We start from the raw sequence: 10,793 nt of genomic DNA, 5'->3' as shown, positions 1-10,793 counted from the left end.
GAAAAATGGCCATGATTTTGGAGGACATTTTCTGCCTGCAGGCGGGATTGTTTGCTGTTCTGATCATGAGCTGTGCTGGCTCTGTTTTGTTTGAGTTGGACACAAAAATACTTTCGCCACACTGCTGGACTTTGCACCCCCTGCCGCTGCCCTTGTGCCATCAATCAAAACCCTTTTAAAATCCCAGATCGTCCCACAGGCAAACACACATTGGGACAAGCCCAGGCAGATAAGGCAGTCACTGAGCCTGACTCGCTGACCAGGCAGGTAAGGGACTGATTGGGTGATTCGTTTGGGGAAAATAGTAGAGCACCAACAAGCCAAACAAGGGCCATCGTGGCGCTATCACCTTCTGACCTACAGACAGGACACAGAGGGGAAAAACATGTATACAACCAATTGCTTTGTCACGAACCCTCACTTCAAAAACCTTTGACATTACATCACTTTCACCAGTGGACTTTCCTTCCTGCGTCACCTCTGCTGTGTTAACAGTGTGACATCTGACGCACCAAAAAAGAAAAAAAAGGGTGACTATCCTAAAACCCCAAAGAACTGAGGTCGATAGCGCAACAATATCCATGTCTCGCGGACATAGATATTCACAAGGCCAGGTGGAAGCCCTCAGGGGCGTCTATGCACTAAGACTGCTGGGCCCCTCTCAGAAAGTGTGTATTTTTTTTTTTTAAAGCTCTCATTTGTGGTGGTATGTTAACTTTCCTATTGGTGCTGCGGACACACCCTCGGAGGCTAGCAGCACCAAAGAGGGCTTGTGGGGGTGCAAAATATGCTTAAATAATGGTTGCAAGTGGCTCAACTTTCAGAGGAACTTTGGAAAAGGCCATATCATTCACAGTGACGGAACAAACGACATATTGCAATACGTCAGATGCCATTTCTGCCCCAGTACGCAGGGTCATTTCAAAGCAGTACAGCTTTTAGGTGGCCCGCGAAAATGTTGCCGCCAGTAGGCACACTGGATGCCCAGTAGACGCACGCATATTTCCACTTCACTGATGCAGTGCCTCTTAAGGCGTGCCACTGACAGACTCAGAAAATGACAAACATGTGCCAGTAAAATGGCACCAGCTCTAAAAGTTGTGCAAGAGATATTAAACGCGCATTTAATGCTGTGTCGGGCAAGTAATTCACAGCATTGGTCCCGTGCTTGAAGCACAACAACCAGAAAACAAAGAGTAAAAGAGGACTGGATGAAGCAGCTCTGCTCCTGCACATGGCGCACTCTGCTTTCCACATCCTCCCATTTGAGGCAGTCAGGCCAGTTGAAGTAGAGGCATGGTTGTGTGTGGCCATTCAGCTTTACGTCCCCAATTAAATGTGGCTGTAGGTTGTGTAAAGGCTCACTCCCCGATTTACACATGCATATTGTTAAAATATAATACACCCCAGTGGGGAATGAGACAAGGAAGACAGGTTGCAAGATTGAGTAATGTTATGTAAAATTGGCTTCCAGAGAGCTCTGCTGCCTCGAGAGTGCTCTGGCAAACATTACACTTGCAGGCAGTTATAAAGGAAAACATTGTCATAGATGACACAACTAACATAGGGTACTACAATAACGTGGGATTGGCTAGACAGTACAGATACATATGTAATTGTAAGCACTGCTTCTTCTGGATTGGTTCCTCAGATGGCGGGAGGGTGAGCGTCACGGAGTCCAGCTGCATGTGTCCTGGAGGGGTGAGGGTTGGGTCATGCTGAGATAGAGTTGACACTAACTAAGCTGGCATGAGAAACTACCATTCAATATATAATAAACAACAATCATTAGTATACCTTTGCATAACTCTAGAAAACCTATAAATTGCATGCGAGTGATTATATCATCTTTCATTGGGACATTTACGGGGTACAAGGGTAGTGGGCTTGTTCTCTGTGATAACCTGGGTGACTGGGTGGGTCTTAGCATATCAAGGCAAGTGGGGAGTTATAGTGACACATGTTGGTTTTAGGACACAATATACTGAGACAGAGGTCTGGGTTAATTGGGGGCACAGTGGGGTGGGCTGCACAGCAGGGTCACACTTCTGGTACATCAAGAGAATACCTTAGGAGGGCACAGGGTTACATTGGCAGTCATTTTCCATCAGCTTGGCCATGGGAGCAGGGGCAGGTTTGTGGAGATGGATGAGCTACACGGCATGGTTCGAAACTGGTTCACACACAGGGCAGTGATCACAGCGGAAGAGTGAGATGATACATTGTGGTGTTTGTTTCAATTATCCCTGGCACATCTGTGAGAACGGGAGTTGTGAAGCTTTCATACAGGGAAGAAAAGGTGGGGGCAATGAGCATGCTGTGCGCGGCGCTGCAGAGGGGAGAGAAGCCTTTTCGTACTATTGAAGCGAGGCCTAGTCCAAAGATGGAGTCGAGGGCACACAAAATGCACGCAAAGTGTGCCCCACAATAGCCCCACCTATGCTACTGTTAGCATAAGGGCAATGGAGGCGTCCCCCACTATTGCACGAACAAATGGTCCATAACGTGCAGAATGTGCGAGGGGGGCCCAAATGACCCCTCGCTCCCACACAGTTGTCCAGTGTTCAAATGCTCTAAATATCACAGTTTCAGCTCAATTCCATTGAGGAACCGCGGAGGATTCCTCACTGTAAGGCCTCTGATTTCCTTAATAAGAATTGGAGGCCAATTCTGCATTGTTAGCAGAACATTTATCCAGACATGTTACTGTAACAAACACACTTTACATGCTGGAAACTCTAGTCATGTTTTTTCAATTATATTTATGGGCATAGGTTCAGGCACGCAATTAAAAAGCCAGTAATGGGTAAAGGTGCTGCGGTTGATAATTATTCCAAAGTTGTGATGATTTGATGACGGGCAGTAACAATTACCAAATGTGAAATAAATTTAAGAGCATGTCAGCCCGGTTATTGCCATAGCTTTTGGGGTGCGGGTCTGAGGGGGGCACTTAGTGTGCCTATTTGCTAATCCGGCACTGAGGATTAGTGTCCAACTAGAAAATCAGGAATGTATATGTTAAATTATATTATGTTACTGTGTTTTTGTATAGCGCAATTTCCTTCGCATTCTGCACCATGCAAAACGTTGCACATTTCACCATTTGCTCCACTGGTTGTAAGACCAGCTAGGCCAGAGGAGTAGCTATATGGTCATGACGAGCCAATCAAAGCAGTATACGGCGGCAGAAGAATTTTGAACTAGTTATAAACAGTGCAGAAAAAACTGAGGCAATCATCAATAGTTGGGTTCTCTAAGTACACATGTGATACTATCAGTGACATCATGGCCTGGACTGTGCATGATGGAAAGAAACAGACACGTTTTCCCCAATATCCAACATAGTAGACGCCATTTTTTTAAGGTGGCTGAAACTTGAGACATTAAGCTTAGTGCTAAATCTAAAAGGACACCATTTTTGTTTGAACCGTTACCAGTTTGGAGCGTTAGCCTATCAGTAGGGGCCAGATATTGCATTGCTAGCTAGTGACTGGGCCGCCCACTACCAAGGCCTATACACCCATTTGTTTGATCTGGTTGCCCTAGGGGCAAGTGGTAAATATGAGGAAGCGTGCCAGGGAGTGTGAATCCCTGTGGCATGATTCTTGGCTGGCTGCTGCTAAAAAAGGGCTCAATTCAGTTGTGAGTTGTCTCCCTCCCCACAGAGCGTCAGCTAGCCGAGTGAGGAAGGTTGCATGGTCCACTGTATCGAAGGCAGCTGACTGGTCCAGCATCACCAGGATACTGGATACTGTTCCTGTTAGTGCTCAAACTGAGGTCAACTAAAGAAGAGGTCTCCCAGGCCCTGTCTCGCTCTGTCTGAGGAGGACCTCACTGTGTGCGTGGTTCAACAGATTGTGGGACTTCACAAGAGTCCGCAGGTGGTTATTACACTACGTTCAGGCAGTTACAATATATACAGATTGCAAATGCCTAAAAAGTTAGACAATTTCACAGAATCAGTGGAGGGTTTCTTCAACATAGGCCCGTTGTATAGGGAATAATTTTTCTAAACGTATAGCGCACCGAGCCTCTTTCTCTCGCTCTTGCGCTGTTGTAGGCGTATCTTTCACTCTGTCGCTGCTTATGAACCCTCAAAGCAGTGAGCCATAGTTGACTGCCCTGAATTGCTTAAAGTGAGCAAATCAAGCAAAATACCTAACTTGAACCCCATCCATTCCCCACCCCTCCCTCTTGGGTTCAGTGGGATCGCCACACAAATATGTTTTAATTTTAAAACGAATTGTGCCGAATGGGGCTTTTGACAGCACACCTTTCCAAGGAAATTGTCTAAAAGGCCATAGGTTTCTGCAGGCAATTCTGAAGGTCTACTTATACCATATCCCAATATACAGTAAGGTTTGTTTGGGGAGTCTGGTCTTTCTCATGGTGCTTGGGAGATAGGGTGATTCTCGCCATCCCAATGAAAATGACTAAGCGGAGGTACTTCACATACCTGCAAATGCAATTCGGCCGGGGCTGCTATTCCTTCATAATGCATACGGGTTCTCAGTTCACTTCTAGCTCCAACTGCCAATCATATTGTACGTGCATAGCGACATCACATGATTGAGACTGTACATGGATAAGCCGAGATGGCAAAAGGAAGGTTCACAAACCTGTTGGGCCTTACACAGGAGGGCTATCTCTCAGGTAACATGATCTCAAGGACACTGGACACACCAGACGCGCCTTCTGGTACACATGTATATGCCCAGGCGTCGGGCAACAGTGCTTAGCATAGTAGAAATAAACTCTTCAAATGTAGTACCAGAGATCATGAAACGCCTCCACGTGAGTCAAGAAATAACCAACATTATTATAACAAAGTGCACTCTAGCACCAAACACTGTGGGGTAGCACCACGAAAAGCAGTCCCCTAAATTAGCATGAATTACCATTCAAATGCCAGCTTGGAACATGTTAGAAATGTACTATAATACACTTCTTTTGTTCCAAAAATAGCATTCACATTTTGTAAATTCATTCATTTGGTCGTAAACAGCAGCTGGCAATCCTCTTTAAAAGTTCACTCATTTTGCCCACAAACACTGGCATTTTCTTTTTTTTTGTAAAGAAACAAATGTACTCCCTAAAACTCAGCTTTTCGGGTTCTGAAATACACACTAATTCTGTACCAAACGATCAGCTTGCCAGGCCAAGACGGTGGCCATCCAGGTCCTCACAAGCCCTATCAATTGTTTAGGACATGGAGGGCCTTGGCCTTGCAGCAGGCACTGTAATTGGGGGCGTCACACGGTCTGTCGAGGTTATTGTAGGTGGTTTTTGCTAGTGCCGATCAAGCGCGGAGACTGCCTGTGTTTCCTTGAGCAGTGTCATATTCCCCTATAGCCCTGTCATATGATCGAAACAGTACCTGATGCATCTGCCAATCTAGTAATCCACTAGTACATCTTATATTGCCCATGTTCAGGCTACTATGCCCAGGTTGCAGCTTCTGATACCTGGTAAGAGGCTCGGGGGTGCCGGGCCTCGCTGCGCTAAATGGCATTGACTGCCGAGCGGTTGTCTGTCTTCTTCTTGCTGATAGATTTTATCCATCAGCAGTGAGTATGGGATACTGAGGCTTGAGCCTCATTACTCCATCTTCTCAGGTTGAGCGTATAGTCATGGGTTAGGATTCTTCTTGGTCTGTGTGCTCTTGTCACAGTAGGGCTGGTTTCACAGGGTCTCCGGCGCGATGGACCGCGGTTAGCAGTGGAAAGGGTTTGCAGTGGTGGCAGTGAGTCTTCTGATCAGAGGGTTCGGGTTCTCCAGTCCTTGGCAGAAGTTCTTACTCAGCTTCGCTAGATGTTCGTCCAACATCTCGATGTCCAGTTCTCTGTGACTGCAGAGCGGGAAGCCGCTTGGCCCTTATTTTGCCTTCATCACATGGTCTGTGCCACGCATGACACAGCACGAGCCCAGGTGGGCCTTACGTTACAACAATACCCAGACCCATTTTGCTCAGAAACCTGCTCCATGCCCATTTCAGCCTTATGTTGACCAGGGTCTGCCTGGTGTGCCCAGAGCCAGCTGCCAAGCCAAAAGGAATGCCTCATAGGGCTCAATTCAGTCTTACATGATTTCCCAGAACTATCCCATAAGCACAGATTTAGCAGCGCATGCGCAGGGATCGCTTTTAGTAGCAGCCAATCAAACAATAACAGGTGGAACACCAACACCCACGGTGGAGCGGGCAGGATGCAAAGGCAGAACTCTTCCCTCGCAGTAACCGCTTCTGAATTGAAACGCCGCCGGGACTGGCTGACCAAATCACTGGTGCAAAGGTCAGCCACCCACACAGGTCACAAATCTTTCAGAGCCACAAACATCTGAGGAGCAGTGCATGCTTAGGGATGTGAGCCTGACTCCTAAGATTTCTCTTCTGAGTCTCACAGTGACAGAAGGACTGAGAGGAAGATTTTACTGACATCGCTCTCCCTTCTTTCTGTTTACACATGCCACGGGAGCCGAGAGCCGGAAATGGACTGCTCAGGAGGAATTTATGGTTTTTAAATGTTATTTGTTTATGTGTTTTTGTGTGTATGTGAGCCATGCCAAGAGGAACATTAGAAGGGGGAAACAGCAAACTGTTGAGGCTCTGGGCAGTTCAAATTTCAATAGTAGCGACATGGGACAAATCAGGGGGCCATATGATAGTTCTAGGGGCAATAAGAGTGACAAAGGGTAAGCTGTGGATAGTGTGATGTGGCATAGGGCAAGTCTAGAAGCATATTGAGAGATATGGGGAAATTAGGGCAAGCTGGATGTTTCATCGGCAGTTCGGGGGGGAAGGCTCCATTCTGGGGGCAATAAGAGTGGCATTGGGCAATCCAGGGGTGAGTGGATTATGACATGGAGGCAGTTCTGTGGTCAATGAGAATGACATGGGGCAAATGAGGGAGCAGTGGGATGTGACATGGGGCCGTTCTAGAGGCAGTGAATGACCAGGAGCAGTGACAGTGAAAGGAGACCTAGAGAACTTCTCGGGCCAATTTTGATTACATGAGGCAAGTTGGGGGCACCAGGGTGTGGCAGTTCTGGAGAAATGAGAATGGCATAGAGCCAATGAAGTAGCAGTGGAATGTGGAAGTCTGCCTAAGATAATGCCGCCGGTATTCCCAGGGAACACTGCCAGTAGTATCTGATTAAACCCTGAATTGGGCAGACAGTAAATTCACCTGTAGTTGCCAAATACCGCCAGTATTATTGTTACCACCAAACTCAGAAGGAGCGCCTACGTTTATCATTTTTTTGTCCTATGGATGCATAGCCACATGACCACAGATACAGTGCTCCACTTATATTTTGCCCAGTCACCGATATACTAAAACACATAACAACAGTCACCCAAACCGAGCATAAACACACACACAGCCCCCACACATACACGCTCCACCATCCTTGAAAACACAAATAATAATAATAATAATAATAATAATAATAATAATAGGCGGCTCCCTCTCTATCACCAGATCCCAGGCGGACTCCCCTCACAGTTGCCTCTGCTTCCATGAACTGAAATATGCCGCTGGTACTCCAAGAAAGTGTATCTTGGGAGCTGAATAAAAGCCTAGTCCCCTCTGTCACATTTGCTCTGCATTGTCCAAGGGCAGACCCCACACCCACAATTACCGGAAAGACCCAGACCCCAGCTTCTTGCTATGTCTGGCAGAGGAAGTAGGAAATCATGGTGGTCTACTGTCTACATGTGATCCAGGACAATGGAAGGGGGTGAGTACAAGAAATGTATGACCCAGTAATGTGGTCAAAAGAAGGGGGTGCATGCCAGGAAAGGCGATTGAATTAAGGGATGAGCAAAAGAGGAACGAAGTCTGAAAGTTAACTATGAGGAAGAGGGGTGGGTCACCATTCAGGATGTGGTGCAAAGGAAGGGCACCAGAGAGTGATGAATAAGAAAAATAGGGTCCGACAGTGCTAAAATTCTAGAAAGGTATGTCAGCAGATTGCATGACGCTACTGAGATGTGTGCCTCACCTCCATGCCACAGCACTCGATTGTGGGATTGGCTCAACCTGTTTCTTTTTTCTGATGAAGTAATGCATTCCAGCTATATGAACAAATGTTGCATTTAAGAATTCTCTCATATTGTGTCAGGTTGTTCTATCATTCAGGGCTGTCAGAAGATGTGGTGAGGCCCGGGGCAAAACATTTGGTGAGGCCCCCTTACAGTTTTTTGCACTCGGCCAGCGGCGGCATATCCGCACACAGGAGACTTGAGAAATCTACCCTTCAGTTTGTGTGCAGGATCCCAAATATGGTTTATTACTACTTTCTCTACTGAAGAAAGGTTCATGCCAGACTAACTTTTTTATCATATGAATAAATATATATAAGATGGCATGAGCTCTCTACTGCGCCACCTCCAATTCTCTGAGGGTCAATCACTTTTCCAAGCAAAGAGTTGAGGGCAGATCTCTTTCTTCGGCTGGGGCCTCCCTCTGGAAACAGCCTCCCTGCCTCGCTAAAAACGAGGAGCACCATCTCTGGTTCCGGAAGCACCTCAAGACCTGTTTATTTGCTTCTGCCTTCTTTCTTCCTCTCCCTTGCTGATCACCTGCCTGATCCATGCACTGGTCACCTGGTCAAGCTCTGAATTCGGGCCCAGGTCCCTGCCTGTACGTCCTATTGCAATCCCGCACTGCCTCTTGGCTCCCCTGCACTTGTGGTCTGTATCTGTAACCCTACAGTCCCCGCTCTTGCTCGTATTGTCCACCCGTTGGCTACACTTATGAGTACTCACACTTGCCACCAGTTGGCTGCACTCTTGTTTCTACTTTGTTCCTGCACTTCTGCATCCTACCCCACCCTCGGCACTTCTCCCCTCCCCATTCCCTGCTCTTGTACGATCTGAATGACACAAGGCCTAGTAAGATCTGTGTTTTGTCCTACTCTTTTGTTTCTCCCTCCTTGCCTTGTCGCGCCTAGAAACACTTGCGTACAGGCACGTTATAAATGCCAGATCATATAATTAAGGAGCACCCTGCCCCTGTTTGCGCATTAAAACACACATCATACACAGTGACAAATGATGTACAGTGGAGGCTGGTACATTTCTGAACTTAAGAGGCTTAAATGTTTGTTCCAATTAGTCAGGATCAACAGAGCACAGTGAGGGAGCCCAAACCAAAGGGTGGCTTGGGGGGGGGTTCTCACTCCCAAGAAAATGTTTGAAACATTGGGTTAAAAGTATGCATTTTATAGCACTTTCTTTGCAAAATTGGGTAGAAATCCACACAGTTTGCAATTGGTTTTGTATGGAAGCACATGGAAATTCCCAATAGTTGCAAATCACAAATTGTGCATAGGAACATTTTCCAATACATTTCATGCCGCCTTTCCACACGGGATATGCTAGTATAAACATATATTCATGCTGGTTGTTCTAATTATGTTGAAGCAGGCTGCATCAATATTTGCCATTATTACCATGTACGGATTCCCAACCAGTAAAAATGCCATGCCACAGAAAGTATATCCAGGCTGACTGTGTACCATAAGTGTTATTACTGGCTAGATTGGCCTACATTCAAAGTGGGCCAATTTAGCCAAGTAGTATGTTTGCTTTAACCTTGATGCATAGTCCTGTGCATCAAGGGTAAAGCAAAAAGAGCACTGGCAATGCTAACAGTTTGGGCATTTGTGTAGGCATGGCAAAGGCACTTCTGTATTGGTATTAGCTGGCCATTGATAGTGCCAGTGCAAAATGGTTTGAGTACCTGAGCAGCTAATAGCAGTGCCTCGTAAATGCCTAATACTTATACATAAGCCAAAACTGTTGGCTTTGCCAATGCTTATTTTTAAAAGAATTTCAGCGAAAGACATGCAGGGTGTTTTTAAATTGAGTGGCCAAAGGCAGACCTGATTAAGACATTTTTATTACACCAGTTACGTGTTTACAACTCCAATGAAGTCATGAACTCTTAGAAGACTCCTTTGAGGAAACACTTGCAGGCACATTGAGGGCAAAGTTTGATGGCTAGCCATGTTTAAAGCTAGCCCAAAGAGTTCCAGTGAGGAGTTGTTTTGGGTGGGGAGGACAGGGACTGGGTGAGAATGCCATAGGGATAAGCATGGCCATGAGAAGTCATTTCACTGTTAGCACCTGCATTCATATCCATACACTTTTAGGTAATTGAAATCGTGATGTGGGGTTAGCACTTGCATGCTAGGGGAGTGATTAGAAGGGAAGTGGTGACATGAGACATCTCATTCTCACAGCAGTCCTTAAGGGTGATGTTTCAGAAATGAAGGCAAGAGGTAGCTGCTTGTAACATTGAAGCTTCACCAGAATAGTCTCATTCGAAAAGTGGAAAGATTTTAGGTGCCCCCACACAAGGAAGTTTGCCCCTTCCTCACAGCTACTGACGTTAGCACCTCTCCCAACATTTGAAGTATTAGTCCCCTTTCCCCCCTGACATTTTAGCCTAGGTGCACCTCTGATGCCATGAGCCCACCCCTTAATGAAGTGGCCCCCAGGGTGGCTACATTTAGGGGTGGTGCTGAACACACACTCACAAAAAACACTTTCACCCATGCATTCAACCACCAGTTACACAACTCCATACATGCATGTATACATAAAACCAAACACAGCATTGACACAAACATCAACATGCACGCATGCATTCATACATACATACACATATACATACTAATTTAATTTAAATACACATACACACTTAATTTAAAATAAAAAAACACTTACCTTACCTCCATGCACCCTTAAAAAGCATCCACGCAGCCGACACGTAGACATGCTGCCTGAC

At 46.2% G+C, this 10,793-nt stretch overlaps 1 protein-coding gene across 1 annotated transcript in view; it reads left to right on the top strand.

Moving 5' to 3' along the window:
• The first annotated feature begins 216 nt into the window (after window positions 1-216).
• LOC138447766 (butyrophilin subfamily 1 member A1-like) overlaps window positions 217-10,793 on the top strand; it is a 201,523-nt gene continuing 190,946 nt past the window's right edge. The window contains exon 1 of the mRNA XM_069604103.1: window positions 217-267. The gene's annotated coding sequence lies outside the window, so the exon portion shown is untranslated. The remainder of the gene's footprint in view (window positions 268-10,793) is intronic.

This window comes from Ambystoma mexicanum, chromosome 1p (assembly GCF_040938575.1).
Source record: "Ambystoma mexicanum isolate Mex_15411 chromosome 1p, UKY_AmexF1_1, whole genome shotgun sequence".
Lineage (NCBI taxonomy): Eukaryota > Metazoa > Chordata > Amphibia > Caudata > Ambystomatidae > Ambystoma > Ambystoma mexicanum.
This window is presented reverse-complemented; position numbering and strand designations above follow the sequence as displayed.